The sequence below is a fragment of the Eurosta solidaginis genome, chromosome 3, assembly GCF_040869045.1.
Source record: "Eurosta solidaginis isolate ZX-2024a chromosome 3, ASM4086904v1, whole genome shotgun sequence".
Classification (NCBI taxonomy): domain Eukaryota; kingdom Metazoa; phylum Arthropoda; class Insecta; order Diptera; family Tephritidae; genus Eurosta; species Eurosta solidaginis.
Genome location: NC_090321.1, coordinates 273,632,762 through 273,648,644, shown reverse-complemented (window position 1 = coordinate 273,648,644; position 15,883 = coordinate 273,632,762). Strand labels below are relative to the sequence as shown.

Sequence of the window (15,883 nt, the reverse complement as noted above, 5' to 3'; positions counted from 1 at the left end):
AACCCTATAGGCCATTCGGTCCCGGAGCCCCTTATTCCATGGGTAACTTGAGGTCGCCAGAGCATCACATGCTATGGAAACAAAATTTACCACGGGTAAATGCTGTTGACAATTGGTGTGGAGAAACTATACATCGATCTTCACAACCTCTTGAATCATTTTGTGTATTTTAGTCGCTTTTTTCGACAAGCATAATTGCTGCGGGTAATTTCTAAGCCCCCTATCTCGATATTGGTTACAAATACACGTTGGGTATACAAATTGTGGAAAATGCACGTAACACCGATCACATTTGGGAGAAGAAAATTCTAAACTTTTGCAAGTCGTGATTCAGAAGCTCTTCGTATCAGTTAGCAATTTTGCAGAATTATGGTTCTTTGCATTACATACATATATTTAACCCTTAATTAGGCGCATTAAGAAAATCACCCAATTAGGCGGATGGGGTTTTTAGTGACCCCAAAAACACATTGGAAAAGAAATATATATAGTGATTAATAAAGTTCTTTAAATACTTCACTTTAAGAAACAAAAACTGACTGGAACATGCAAATTATTAAAAAAAAAAAAAGAAAACAGTAAACCTCTCTTAAAACTAATTTTTTTGACATAGCCGAGATCAAATTAAAAATAAAAATTATTCAGTCTCATCAGTGGATTCTTCTGATTTGTATCCGACGCAGCAGACCCTTGAGTGTTGCTGGCAAATAAATTTACGATACTGAAAATATTTTGTTGGCACTTTTTTGTCGTCCTTTCTGGGATATTATGAACAGCCCCCGCGCTTAGCTGTCGATTGATGCACCGCCTCGTTCACATCATGAGTTTGACGGAGCCGTTTTTTTGTTGTCGCTGGTACAGCACGTAGTTGAATGCGATGCTTTTGGAGTTCTTCGACAAGTTCTGCTGCTACTTTCTTCAAGAAAATCCATCTTATATGTGTCATAGTCTTCTCAGTATTCGCTTTGTGTATGACAAATACGTTGATGACATATATGTTTATAAGATGAAAAAAAAACAGCCAGTGACCATCTTTTTGTTCTTCTTCCAACATTATAATTGCTGCAAAGTTGGTCATTACAATCCGCACCACCTTTGGTACTATTATAATAAGTAATTATTTCTGATTTCTGAGCGCTTTCTGTTGTTTCTTCAATGGCGTTATTATTGTGCATGATTGAAAGTAAAACAACAGCTTTGTTTGGCTTAGGAACATATGAGACTATAGTTATTTGATTACGAAATCCGAAAACTAAACAATATACTGGCCTATTTTTGTTTGGGAAAAATTCAGTTCAAATATTAGGCTTCTTTTTATATATTGCAATATAAGTTTGTCGTTAGGCATTTCAAATCAGTAAAAAAAAAAAACTAAAAAAAAAAAAGAAAATGGATAAAAAAACTCAAAAATACATAAAGAAATCATACAGTATAAAAATACACACGTACAAAGATAAATATTGAACTATATACTAATATAAACACAAAAAAAAAAATCACAAAAGTAAAAACTTACCTCCGCCATGGGGTCAGCGCTCTAAAGGACAGTGACGGGTGCGCTCGCGCTGATGTTCTGAACGCGACTAATTTGCATACCCCGCGGTGAGTGAGGAAGTTAGAAAGAGCGCGTGTACGCTCTGAAGACTGTAAGCCATTATTTTTTTAATTTCAAGTTGCCCTGATCCCATGCGCCTAATTAAGGGTTAAATCTAAGTAAAAATGTAAACGTGGTTTTAAAAAAAAGCTTCTTCAAATTTTAGTCATCACGAAATTGGCAATGTATGTGTGACATGTAAAAACATTACCATTGTAGATATATCTGCTAATGCAAAGTAGGAAAATTAAAAAAAAATTGCAAGTATTCCTGGTATTGTTTCCATGGCATAAATTGTTTTTTAAAGTATATATCAGCTTACATATCATTCAATATTGGTAACACTTCTTTTACCCTTGTTATATATATGAGACAACGTGCTGGGTATAAAAGGTATGGTGTTGCTCGAAACAATATTTTTTACTTGTTTTGATTTGTGTTAAATATTTCTCAAGTAAGGCAGATGCCTTTAAACACTCAGCTATATAAGTGCCCCCCTGTTCGCTTTTCAATTGGTCTCTAAGTATTGCCTTTTTTTATACTCAGCGTGCTTTGCACAAAGAGTATATTAACTTTGTTTGGATAACGGTTGGTTGTACAGGTATAAAGGACTCGAGATAGATAAAGACTTCAATATATCAAAATCATCAGAATCGAAAAAAAAATTTGATTGAGCCATGTTCGCCCGTTAATACGATAACTTGGGTAAATATTGAGATATCTTCACCAAATTTTAAAAATGGGCGTGGCACCACCCCTTTTATGACTAAGCAATTTTCTATGTTTCGGGAGCCATAACTCGAAGAAAAATTAACGGATCGTAATAAAATTGGTTATAAAAATGTTCCCTATAGCAGGACACATTTCTAGAAAAAATTGACGAAATCGGTGAAAGACCACGCCCACTTTTACATCAAAGATTTTTAAAAGGGTCGTAGACTAGAATAATAAGCTATATTTTAGCGAAAACGAGCTTTGTATCAATAGGATTTTTTTTTTTAAATTGAGTTATAACACTAAATTGGAAAACAATAGAATTTTTGAGAATGGGTGTGGCACCGCCCCTTTTATGACTATTGCTTAGTTTCGGGATATAACTTAGCAAAAAATTGTTTTGAATCTATGATATTTCACTCATCAAGTTTTATTGTAAGAGGAAATGGGGAGACATTTTTTTTAAACGAGCGGTGCCACGTGTTATGTAGAAAAGTAATTTATTTGAAATTAAATGTGCAATTTAAGCTCACGCTGAATATATAGTGTTCGGTTACACCCGAACTTAGACACCTTTTCTTGTTTTCAAATAACTTATGGACGTGTCAGAATGAGCTTTTTCATAAAGGTGCTTTCAACAAAATATTGTGCGTAACAGTAACATCGCCACAATCACGCAAGATGTTGCATTTGTAAATATCATGGAATTTCAGACTATAAGCAATTGGAACTCACATCGTCGTATTTATTTTCATACTAAATTTTGCGAAGCACTATTATCAAACACTCGCACTATACAAAAAAAAATACTTATTTGCATATTTTGTCTCATGTTCTTTTATTAATTATGAATAATATTTTCCTTTAAGTACTGAGGTGGTGGTAAATTTTACTCTTCGTAGTTTGTTTTCTCTCATAATTTCTTCAATTGAGCGCTATCAATTTCATTCTCTTGGTATCTTCTCTTTATCCTATTATTATTATTCAGTTGTGTTTGGGCAGTCGTGGGTATTGTACAAGCGGACACATACCAGGGCTGGTGTCAAAATTACCACTCGTCCGAGGTTACGTATTACAAAATTTTATATATAACAAAACATAATTTTTGTTTGTTTTCCTTTTTGTGATTCTAATATCATAAATTTGGCTGTGAAAAGTGTCTTTATGTGTTTTTGATTTTTGTTTTTTTTTTACAATTTTTTTAAAGTTATATTTGTGCTTTTTTGAGTTTTAAGAAAAGTGGCTATGAAACAAAGTCCTTGTTTTGTTAAACTAGAAGTTCGATTTCTTTAAACTTATTATTTTATTCATTTAAAAATGTGTTTTATTATTCCAATTAAAAATAAATAATTAAAAATAAATGTTTTCGATGATAAAAATTATTTATAGATTATAAAGGGGTAAAATTTACACCCACCACAATAACTACGTCCAAATATTTCACCTCAGTAGTTAAAGGTTATAAAAGTACCAAAGAGTGGAACAAATAATTTCGCTTGCAAAGTGTGAAAGCATGCATAGCCAAAGCAAATGTCGAATTCTTCTCTTTATGCTTAACATGCAGAAAAACTTCATTATTTTCAACTTTTGTATGTGAGCTGGCGCTTGTGTCACTGGATCTGCCATTCTCCATAAAAATAAGTACAATTTACACTTCATGCATAAGATTGCTTTCAGCGCATCTATTATATGAGAACGTTGAGTGTGACACGGCCATTAGTCTGTTGCTGTACACTTTGCAAACGCATTACCCAAGATTTTTTTAACCGTTACTATGGTGATATTCATAGGCAGGATTTTTCCGTTTCTAACATATGCACACACACACATTTACGTACAAATATATGTAGAGTACTAGTGTTTGCTCACCTACATATGTTTAACTTGTTGCACCGAAACTATCAAAATTTATTTTATTTATATGCTATCATATCACATGTACATGCATCGAACACAATATATACATTTAAATGTTAATGCAGAGTAGAAATGTTGGTGATGAAATCTACATTACTATTGCATTTGCCACAGTTTGGCGCTCTATTCTGCCAGTTTTTGCACAACAAAGCATTTCATCACAACTCGTTGAACGACTTAGAATTCTTGTTTTTCATTTTCTTTTCAGTTCTGTTTTTGGTTTTTTTGCAGTATTTTTATTTTTTTTATTTTGCTTTTGTCAGCAACACTTTTGTTGATATTTAAATTTTGAATCGCCCGTGCATGTTTCCAAAAGCCTTGTAAGCTTTTTTTGAATTTCGCCTTTTTGATTTCACTTTTTTTGCGTTTTAGTTTTCATACTTTATATTTTTAATATCTTTTTACGCTTTTAGTTTGTATTTATATTCACAAACATTTTGCATTACAAATACTCAGTTTTTTGTTATGGAAAATTATTTTTTGTAATTACCACGATCAATTTCACTTTTTTCTCTTTTGGTAATTTTTTTTTGTTGGTTTCGGATGCAGCGATTTTTGCAATCAATGTAAATATTTGCCATATATTTTGGATTGCAAATTAATTGTGCCATATTTGCACACAAATATTCTTGCTGGAATAGATATTGATACTCATGCCATTCCAAAACATTAATAATTTTCCATGGAGTCTAAAGTATAAAAATAAAACAAAAATATTAATGTTTAAATATTTGTAAATTTGGAAAATTTAATTAATTAAATATTTTCAAATATATATTTTTTATATTTAATTGCTAAGGTGTAACCTTGTGTTTATAAATGATTTGAAATCACCTATTTTTTTAAATTGTGTTTTAAAACACTTTATCTAGCTCAAAAAAAGCTGCATATTTAGAGTTTTATTAACGTAGTTCAAAGTAGAAAAAAAAAAATTAAACTTTTTCAGGACCTGAAACTTCACGTGATTAATTCCATACCAAAACGCAATAAGTACACCCTTATTTTTTGAGATATAGATATTAAAAAAAAATCTGCGGCAAATATTGACAATGTCGACACGTCAGTAATAAATGATGGGCAATTACAACAGCAAGGCAAACAGAAGAAATATGAAGCAGCCACACATACATGCACACAGCAATAAAGAGTGAATTTTACTCAGGCATATACACACACATACATAGAAGGGAAGAGAAAATATGATATGCAGAGATATACAGCGCATATTACCCAGGCCTATACGAACATTTACATAGAAAGCAACAGTCAGCATGGGATGCAGAGATGAACACTGCATTAAAGAGCGCATATGAACTTATGTAAAATTCAGATATACATACATAGGAACATGTTTATAACCAACTCAAATTTGAGGCACAGAAACGATAAATAAATAACCAAGTTTTCGCGAAGGCTGTTCGTGAAAAGTCCATGCCTGGAAGATATAAATGAAAGAGGCAAATGAGAATATAAAAAAAGCGTAAACTAAGAAATTGGTAATCAGTATACTTGTAAAATGTTGTTAGTGAAATGCGCTATCAACGTAATTGTAAAATACTACTACCATTGCAGTGTTATAGAATAGATATATTTAAAAAAAAAAAAACTAAAAAAAACGCCTTTAAATAATATCGAACTAAAAAGTTAAGGATAATTTTCAAAATAAATTTAAAACAGTAATGTACGAAAAATGCTACTATTATTGTGAATATCATATCGGGCGCTCGATATACAAAAAATATGGCACAAAGCGTCCACGCTGTTTTTATAATAATACTAGAATTTTTCGTGCAATATTGTTCTAATTTTATACGAAAATTATTTTTAAGTTTTTAGTTCGATATTAGCTGTGATTTTTTTTAAGCGCATTACATCAATACCCTTTTATTTCTAAACTATTCTTTTTTTTATTTTATTTTTTAGACAACTGAGGTTCCTGTCTTCGTTATTAAGCACAACTCGTTTTGTGGCTTAGTTATTTAACTACTACTGCGGGTTTTCAATAATTGCCGCTAGATGGGTAGTTAATTTGAGACTTACCAGGGTATTTTGGATACCGCGTTGGAGAGATAGGGCTGGTGGATGTGTGGACTGCTGGTGATGGTTTTGTTGCTTCAGTGGTTGGTAATTTTGTTCTTGCTGTCGCTGCTGTTATAAGGCTTTCCGTAACTCGGAGCACTATCTTCCACAATGTTATACACAATACAATATTTTGCTTGGGCGTTTACGTTGAGTTGTCCAACAATGCTGGTATTGTATCAGCAGAATTTGTGGATGTTATTTCCTAGTCCTTCAATAATACCAGTCATAAACTTGTTCCATGGTTCCACAACGGACGTCGGTTTACGTTGATGGTAAACACCACTGTGCACAGTACCAAAATATTATACGATGATGAATCAAATTGGCCATTGCTTTTCTGATACACAACGCCGGTTTCAATCTCTGGTTTGGGGAACTTTAGATAATTTCAAATATTTCGAGCACCCTTTAAGTTCAGCACAAAATTTATTTTCTCGTGATTTATAACCAATGCAACACGCGTAAATTAAAGGCAAAGCGTATTAATACATTCATTTAATGTAACTTGTATTTCTTACGGAATAAATATGTTAGATCTCAGATATAATGAGTTTTCAACACTATGTATGATAATAATAAATTTACAGAATTATTTGATCGAAAGCAAAATATTTTGATTTGCACGAAGATGAAACTTTTAGCTATCTCTTTGCACAAGATGACAACAATAATAATAGATTTTTCAAAGACAGAAAGGTGGTGGTTTTCTGACAGATGGCGATCATGCCGGATCGCTACCCTACAATTGTGGCGAATTCAGTTTGGTGGATTTACGAGGCGGAGGCTGCCACACGTCCATGGGGGTGCCCAATGGGAAATTTAAAGCTATATACAATACATTGCTTTTGCGGATAATTCAATATAATATAATTCAATAAAATCTAAGATAATAAACTAGATGGCTTATAAGTAAATTCATGGGTGTACATAATTACAGTGGAGAATTGGGACGTGTGACAGCCTATGCCTTGTAAACAATGGGTCTATTAACTCTCATTTACCCGCCCAGTCTGGAGAGTTAGAAATATTAAGTAATAATAATACTAAAAGCTAGACAGTTTTATTTGTTTTTATTTACTTAATATATTTAGGCATAATTTTTATACTTAATGCAAAAAGGAGTGCTGGCTGCCAGGCCTTTCGACCAGGGTATTCTCATAAATATATATATTTAAGAGAGAGCTATGTAGGTGCAGTGCTGACAAAACTTTTTTTCTAAAATTATCTAAATTGCTACAACTATCTAGTATATGATCTGCGGACAGTTTGTTCTTGCAAAAAGGACAGCTAGATGGTCTTAACCCGCGCAGCAGATATTCGTAAGTGAGGCGTGTGTTACCTAAGCGGAGGCGGGTGAATAATGTTGTTTGTTGGCGTGTTAACGTGGTTGGATAGACTGATTTTCTACCTTGAGGATTTACCAGCGATCATCTGTGAGTGTGATTATGCCAGGCTATTTCTCTTTGCGTATTCAAATGTAATTTCACTTCCCTAAGGATATCTTTATTGTTTGCCGTGTGATAAGATATACAATATGTTGAATGGGTTTCAAAGAGGTGCTGTCAGCAAGTTCATTCCCTTTTGTACCACATCCACTTAATTTTGTTGCATTTTTGTATGCTAATACTCCTAATATCCGAAATAATACTGCTGGAGTTATTTATATTGCGGACTGCGTTTAGCCGTCATGTGCATAGATGGGTACCCGGGTACCTTTTGCATACTCAAAAGCCATTTTTAAATAATCTACAAATAGAAACGAGTTAAAATTTTGTGGGATCGTATGGGAATAAGTTTTCTACAAAAAGAAGAGACAGTTTTTTCAAATATGCTTCATAAAGATGGTTTTTTAATAAATTAGTTTTTTATTACAAAAAAACAAGTAAGGAAGGCTAAGTTCGGGTGTAACCGAACATTACATACTCAGTTGAGAGCTATGGAGACAAAATAAGGAAAATCACCATGTAGGAAAATGAACTTAGGGTAACCTTGGAATGTGGTTGTATGACATGTGTATCAAATGGAAGGTATTAAAGAGTATTTTAAGAGAGAGTAGGCCATAGTTCTATGGATGGACGCCATTTAGGAATATCGCCATAAAGGTGGACCAGGGCTGACTCTAGAATTTGTTTGTACGATATGGGTATCAAATGAAAGGTGTTACTGAGCATTTTAAGAGGGAGTGGGCCTTAGGTCTATCGGTGGACGCCCTTTCGAGATATCGCCATTAAGGTGGACCAGGGGTGACTCTAGAATGTGTTTGTACGATATGGGTATCAAATGAAAGGTGGTAATGGGTATTTTAAAAGGGAATGGGCTTTAGTTCTATAGGTGAACGCCTTTTCGAGAAATCGCCATAAAGGTGGACTAGGGGTGACTCTAGAATATGTTTGTACGATATGGGAATCAAATGAAAGGTGTTACTGAGCATTTTAAGAGGGAGTGGGCATTAGGTTTATAGGTGGACGCCTTTCCGAGATATTGCCATTAGGGTGGGCCAGGGGTGACTCTAGAATGTTTGTACGATATGGGTATAAAACGAAAAGTGTTACTGAGCATTTTAAGAGGGAGTGGGCAATAGGTCTATAGGTGGACGCCTTTTCGAAATGTCGCCATTAGGGTGGGCCAGGGGTGACTCTAGAATGTGTTTGTATGATATGGGTATCAAATGAAAGATGGTACTGAGTATCTTAAAAGGGAGTAATCCTTAGTTCTATAGGTGGACGCCTTTTCGATATATCGCCATAAAGGTGGACCAAGGGTGACTCTAGAATGTTTGTACGATATGGGTATCAAACGAAAGGTGTTACTGAGCATTTTAAGAGGGAGTGGGCATTAGGTCTATAAGTGGACGCCTTTTCGAGATATCGTCATTAGGGTGGGCCAGGGGTGACTCTAGAATGTGTTTGTACGATATGGGTATAAAACGAAAAGTGTTACTGAGCATTTTAAGAGGGAGTGGGCAATAGGTCTATAGGTGGACGCCTTTTCGAAATGTCGCCATTAGGGTGGGCCAGGGGTGACTCTAGAATGTGTTTGTATGATATGGGTATCAAATGAAAGATGGTACTGAGTATCTTAAAAGGGAGTAATCCTTAGTTCTATAGGTGGACGCCTTTTCGATATATCGCCATAAAGGTGGACCAAGGGTGACTCTAGAATGTTTGTACGATATGGGTATCAAACGAAAGGTGTTACTGAGCATTTTAAGAGGGAGTGGGCATTAGGTCTATAAGTGGACGCCTTTTCGAGATATCGTCATTAGGGTGGGCCAGGGGTGACTCTAGAATGTGTTTGTACGATATGGGTATCAAACGAAAGGTGTTGCTGAGCATTTTAAGAGGGAGTGGGCATTAGGTCTATAGGTGGACGTCTTTTCGAGATATCGCCATTAGTGTGGGCCAGGGGGACTCTAGAATGTTTGTACGATATGGGTATCAAACGAAATGTGTTACTGAGCATTTTAAGAGGGAGTGGGCATTAGGTCTATAGGTGGCCTTTTCGAGACATCGCCAATAGGGTGGGCCAGGGGTGACTCTAGAATGTTTGTACGATATGGGTATCAAACGAAAGGTGTTACTGAGCATTTTAAGAGGAAGTGGACATTAGGTCTATAGGTGGACGCCTTTTCGAGATATCGCCATTAGGGTGGGCCAGGGGGACTCTAGAATGTTTGTACGATATGGGTATCAAACGAAAGGTGTGACTGAGCATTTTAAGAGGGAGTGGGCATTAGGTCTATAGGTGGACGCCTTTTCGAGATATCGCCATTAGGGTGGGCCAGGGGTGACTCTAGAATGTGTTTGTACGATATGGATATCAAATTAAAGGTATTAATGAGGGTTTTAAAAGCGAGTGGCCCTTAGATGTATATGTGAAGGTGTTCTCGCGATATCGACCAAAATGTGGACCAGGTGATCCAGAAAATCATCTGTCGGGTACTGCTAATTTATTTATATATGCAATACCACTAACAGTATTCCTGCCAAGATTCCAAGGGCTGTTGATTTTGCCTTGTAGAACTTTTTCATTTTCTTCTACTTAATATGGTAGGTGTCACACCCATTTTACAAAATTTTTTCCAAAGTTATATTTTGCGTCAATAAGCCAATCCAGTTACCATGTTTCATCCCTTTTTTCGTATTTGGTATAGAATTATGGCATTTTTTTCATTTTTCGTAATTTTCGATATCGATAAAGTGGGCGTGGTTATGGTCGAATTTCGGCTATTTTTTATACCGAGATAAAGTGAGTTCAGATAAGTAGGTGGGCTAAGCTTAGTAAAGATATATCGGTTTTTGCTCAAGTTATTGTGTTAACAGCCGAGCGGAAGGACAGACGGTGGACTGTGTATAAAAACTGGGCGTGGCTTCCACCGATTTCGGCCATTTTCACAGAGAACAGTTACCGTCATAGAATCTATGTACCTACCAAATTTGAGAAGGATTGGTAAATTTTTGTTCGACTTATGGCATTAAAAGTATTCTAGACAAACTAAATGAAAATGGGCGGAGCCACGCCCATTTTGAAATTTTCTTTTATTTTTGTATTTTGTTGCATCATATCATTACAGGAGTTGAATTTTGACTTAATTTACTTATATACAGTAAAGATATTAAATTTTTTGTTAAAATTTGAATTAAAAAATTTTTTTTTTTAAAAAGTGGGCGTGTTCTTCATCCAATTTTGCTAATTTTTATTTAGCACATATATAGTAATAGTAGCAGCGTTCCTGCCAAATTTCATCATGATATCTTCAACGACTGCCAAATTACAGCTTGCAAAACTTTTAAATTACCTTCTTGTAAAAGTGGGCGGTGCCACGCCCATTGTCCAAAATCTTACTAATTTTCTATTCTACGTCATAACTTCAACCCATCTGCCAAGTTTCATCGCTTTAGTTGCCTTTGGCAATGAATTATCGCTTTTTTTCGGTTTTTTGAAATTTTCGATATCGAAAAAGTGGGCGTGGTTATAGTCCGATATCGTTCATTTTAAATAGCGATCTGAGATGAGTGCCCTGGAATCTACATACCAAATTTCATCAAGATAGCTCAAAATTTACTCAAGTTATCGTGTTAACGGACGGACGGACGGACGGACGGACGGACGGACGGACGGACATGGCTCAATCAAATTTTTTTTCGATCCTGATTATTTTGATATATGGAAGTCTATATCTATCTCGATTCCTTTATATATGTACAACCAACCGTTATCCAATCAAACTTAATATACTCTGTGAGCTCTGCTCAACTGAGTATAAAAATTAGTTTTTTATTACTAGTTCTCATGGCTGAGATACCCAGGTACCAATAGTAGTTCTCACGTATAAACTGCCTTGTGGTACCCGGGTACCCAGCCATGCGAACTAAGAAGAAAAATTATTCATGAACAGAACGGTTAAAGTTGATTTACTTCCGGAGCAGATTATAAAATTTCCTTTGTTCTTTATTGCATAATCAGAAGCTAGCTTTATAGCTAAAGCTTCATCAGTAATATGGGTCAGTGTTGTTGAATGTTACCTTGGGCGATTATAGTTCCATCATGATGAACCACAGCGAAAGATGTGTCATTTTCCGGTTGTGAGCCGTCGGTGTAAAGAAAGGTCCAAACATTTCTTATCATAGGCTCCACAATGTGTTCAAATGCTTGCTGATATACCATGTTATTTCTGGTACTTTTGGTAAAGGATTTTAGATCCAAGATAAATGTCGACTCTTTAATTGACCAAGGTGGCACGTTTTCACGTTTGACAAGACGGGGTCGAAGGTCGATATGCAATGTTTTAGAAAATCGTACACATCGGCGTAGTTTGAATTCTAGTTTATACGTTATTTTGTGTTTCAAGATAGAAATAACATATTTGTGATTAATCGCGTTGCTTGTGTTAAATTGTTTTGGGATTAGTTTGTATGTTGCTGATGTAACTAAGTCAGCAATTTATGGTTAGCCTGCTTCGGTGAGGATGAAGTCGGTGAGTTAAATTGGAAGTGCATTGATACTCCTTTTGATGGTATTATGATATGTTGTATTCAGAAGTTTCATATTGCTAGCAGCACAATATCCAAAGATCGGTAACTCGTATTCAATTTTAGATATTATTAAATGTCTTGTAACTTGAACTAAAGTACAATGAAAAAAGGCTGTGACTCGAATTTTAGTACTTAATAAAGTTAAGTCTTGAAACTAAGCTTTTTCTTAAAGCAAGGCATTGTTTTTTGAAATTAAACTGTTAATCGAAAACAATGGCTGGTTTTATATATTCATTGACAAATTTTATTTCTACATTAGCAAGAAAATAATTAGGTAGTTCCTAGGCACTAGTCATCATACTCCTCATCAATCTAGGGCGTTGATCAGACAATTAAATAAAATAATTGGACGCGTCAAATTTCTATTGATTGTCATAAGTAAGACCAACTGAACCTTAATCAGGTAATGCTACGCCTCACATTTTTAGAAATTTCACGCACCTAACGATTTCATTTAATTATATGATGAATGCTAGATTGATGAGGAGTGTGATGACTAGCACATAAGACCTACCCTGTAATTTTCTATCTTTTAGTATTATTATTACTTTATGTAAAGTAAAGTATTGCTTTCAATAAAACTGTTTAACTTAAAAGATGTTTTTTAATTATTTTAATTTCAGTGTTTAATCTTTATTTAATTGCCTATTATTTCTCATTCTATTTAGTTCATTTAGTGGCTCATTTTTACAGGGACTATTTCCTTAAAATTTACTACATTCTAAGTCCACAATAAATAATAAATAATAAAATTTCAAAAGACTTTACTCGACTCAGCGCCACGTATGCTTGTATCTCCTGGAACTCCCAAGTATTATGGTATCACTTCAACCTGACTGTATGTAATATTTTTTCGACGTTTTCTTCAGAGACTTTTTGTAAATTTTTTGATATTTTCATATGTTTACGGATAAGTTTTTATTAACTAAAGTGTTTCAGTTTTTAAATTTTGCATACTTTTGAGCTCGAGAAAAAGGTTGCTGAAATGGTCAATTGATAGGCACCTCGGACCAAAAGGGTTCTGATGGGTTTATTTTAAAAAATTGTTTTTCATCCTAAGAAAACCAATTTTCAAAGAGTATAGCGGAGAATATGTGGTGAGTGTGCCCCCAGACTGTAACCTATATCGGAGGTTATGTTCCAAAAATTGCTCGATGAGCAAACTTTATACATGCATTTTTCAGGACCGGCTTGCCCTTTGACCTGAAGATATTAAGCACAATATGCGTATAAGTAACTTTTTTTCAAAAAATCATAACTCGGAAACTAAAACTACTAGAGTAACCAAATCAACGCGAGGCATGTTACCCAATTTTTTTTTAATTTTAGGAATATATTTTTCATTATAAATGTTAAAGGGCAAATATATAAAATTATTTTTTTTCACGATCCATGAGCACTAACTAAAAAAAATATATGTTAGTCGCCTTAATATCCGCTTTTTCTCAAAAAAAGTGCGCGACGAAAAAATTGGTGCAATAGTTTGGAAAAAAATATAATGTAATTTACCCGCAATAACTTTCCGTTTTATTAAAGTAATTCTTTTCAAAACATTAACTGTGGAGAGTGGAAATATGTATGCATATTCATGGCGCGACCAGTCTTTTGTAAGTAAAAATTGATACTTCGTATCTTTGCTTCCGGGCGTAATTTTATATTTTTTTTTTTTGGTTTAGGAGTATATTTTTCGTTAAAATTGTTAAGGAACAAAAATATAAAACTATTTCTTTCACGATCGCTGAGAGTTAAAATGACGAAAAGATATATATTAGTCGCCATATTGTCCGCTCTTGCTTATCCTTTTATTCCCTCCTCCCTCCGTCTTTTTCGCTTCATCTATCTACATCTTCGTCTCATTCTATCTCCTTTTCAATCTCCTTCTCTCTTTTCTCTTCTCTCAATTCATTCCCATTCTTCTGCATACCTTTTTGCCTGTCCAGAGGGTGGTGTGTATTTTATTCCAGTCCCAGTCCCACTCCGAGTCAGCTTAATATATATAGATTTTTATTTTTCACACTTCACTATAATATTAAAACGAAATGCAGATATTCGTTGCTTTTGAAATTCGGCTTAAAAATTGCACATAGAACAACCAAAGACTCTCCTGAATTAAAAAAAATGTCTTAGTACCTCAAATCGCGGGCCCCCTCAGAAACCCCGGCCCCTCTCTCGGCGGCCCTGGTGATGTGCTATATATATATATAAATATATATATATATATTATATGTATGAAAAGTTATATAAGCACGTGCACAAACATATCCATACCAACTGAAAAGAGGTGTGCCACTGCGTATACGTGACATTTTATTATTACGTATAAACAAATAAAAAAATTTGCAATAAAATAATACTGCGACTATAAGCTCAGATATAACCTATCCTATCTTTCAATTTAGATCAAACTACATACGGGGTGCAAAACAAATTCACAATCGGTTCAGTAGGTTAGGAGTCCATCGGCTCCAAAAATGTTGTGACACGTGTTTTTTATACATTAAGATATAATATTTGCATTGTTGAAGAATCGTTTAAAGTACCACATTAGGGCCTATCAAAATCAACGACAAAGCCATCTGTGGTGCATATTGTGAATGGCTTACAGAAATTAGTATTTTTTTGACGAGAGTACGATTTTCCTTAGTAATAGTTATTGATTGTGGCGTATACATATATGTACCGTTTACAAATAACATGAGCTGATTAATTTCAATATTGAATAATTTTTTTGCAAAAAAAAAAATTGTGTAACATGCCTCGTCAATTGACCTAAAGCCTCCCGTTTATTTGATCCCTCTAGAAATTTTAGTTTCCAAGATATAATTTTTTGAAGAAAAGTTACTCATACGCATATTTTGCAAAATATCTCCAGGTCAAAGGGCATGCGGGTCCTGAAAAGTCCATGGATATAGTTTGTTCTTCGAGTAGTTTTTGAAACATAACCTCCGATATAGGTTACTATCTGGGGGCATACTTCCGCTACATCCTTTACAAATTTATTTACAAACTATATTTCTTCGAATGCGTGAGAATATTTTCTTTTTTCTTCTGGATAATAAATCATAGTGATTAACTTGTCGCGTATTTCATTGAAGTTTACTGGCTGAGATCGCGCAGTTGTCATAGAGTTACATTTACACATATCATATTTGGTCGTATAAATAAAAAAATTTGCAATAAAATAATATTGCGAATATAAACAGAGATATAGCCTATCCTATCTCTCAAGCTTGATCAAACTACACACGGGGTGCAAATTCAAAATCGGTTCAGTAGTTTAGGAGTCCATCGCGCCCGAAAATGTTGTGACACGTGTTTTTTATATATTAAGATTTTATCTTCAAGTTTTTAGTCTTTATTTAATTCCCTATAATTTCTCATTATATTTAGTGACTCACTATTACAAGGACTCTTTTCTGACAATTCGTTACAATGTACGTCCTCAATACATAATCGCTTCAAGACTTTACCCAACTCAGCGCCACGCATGCTTGTCCCTCCTCGTACTCCAAAGTATTTTGATGTTACTCCTTACTGGACT

At 34.5% G+C, this 15,883-nt stretch overlaps 1 protein-coding gene across 7 annotated transcripts in view; it reads right to left on the bottom strand.

Annotated features, from left to right (window-relative positions):
- dpr13 (defective proboscis extension response 13) overlaps positions 1-15,883 on the bottom strand; it is a 345,469-nt gene that overhangs the window by 309,453 nt on the left and 20,133 nt on the right. For 5 of the 7 annotated variants that reach the window (XM_067776528.1, XM_067776523.1, XM_067776529.1 and 2 more), the window contains exon 2: positions 4,178-4,914. The gene's annotated coding sequence lies outside the window, so the exon portion shown is untranslated. Of the gene's footprint in view, positions 1-4,059; positions 4,915-15,883 lie in introns of all 7 variants that reach the window. The other 2 variants (XM_067776524.1, XM_067776526.1) reach the window with 2 other exon arrangements.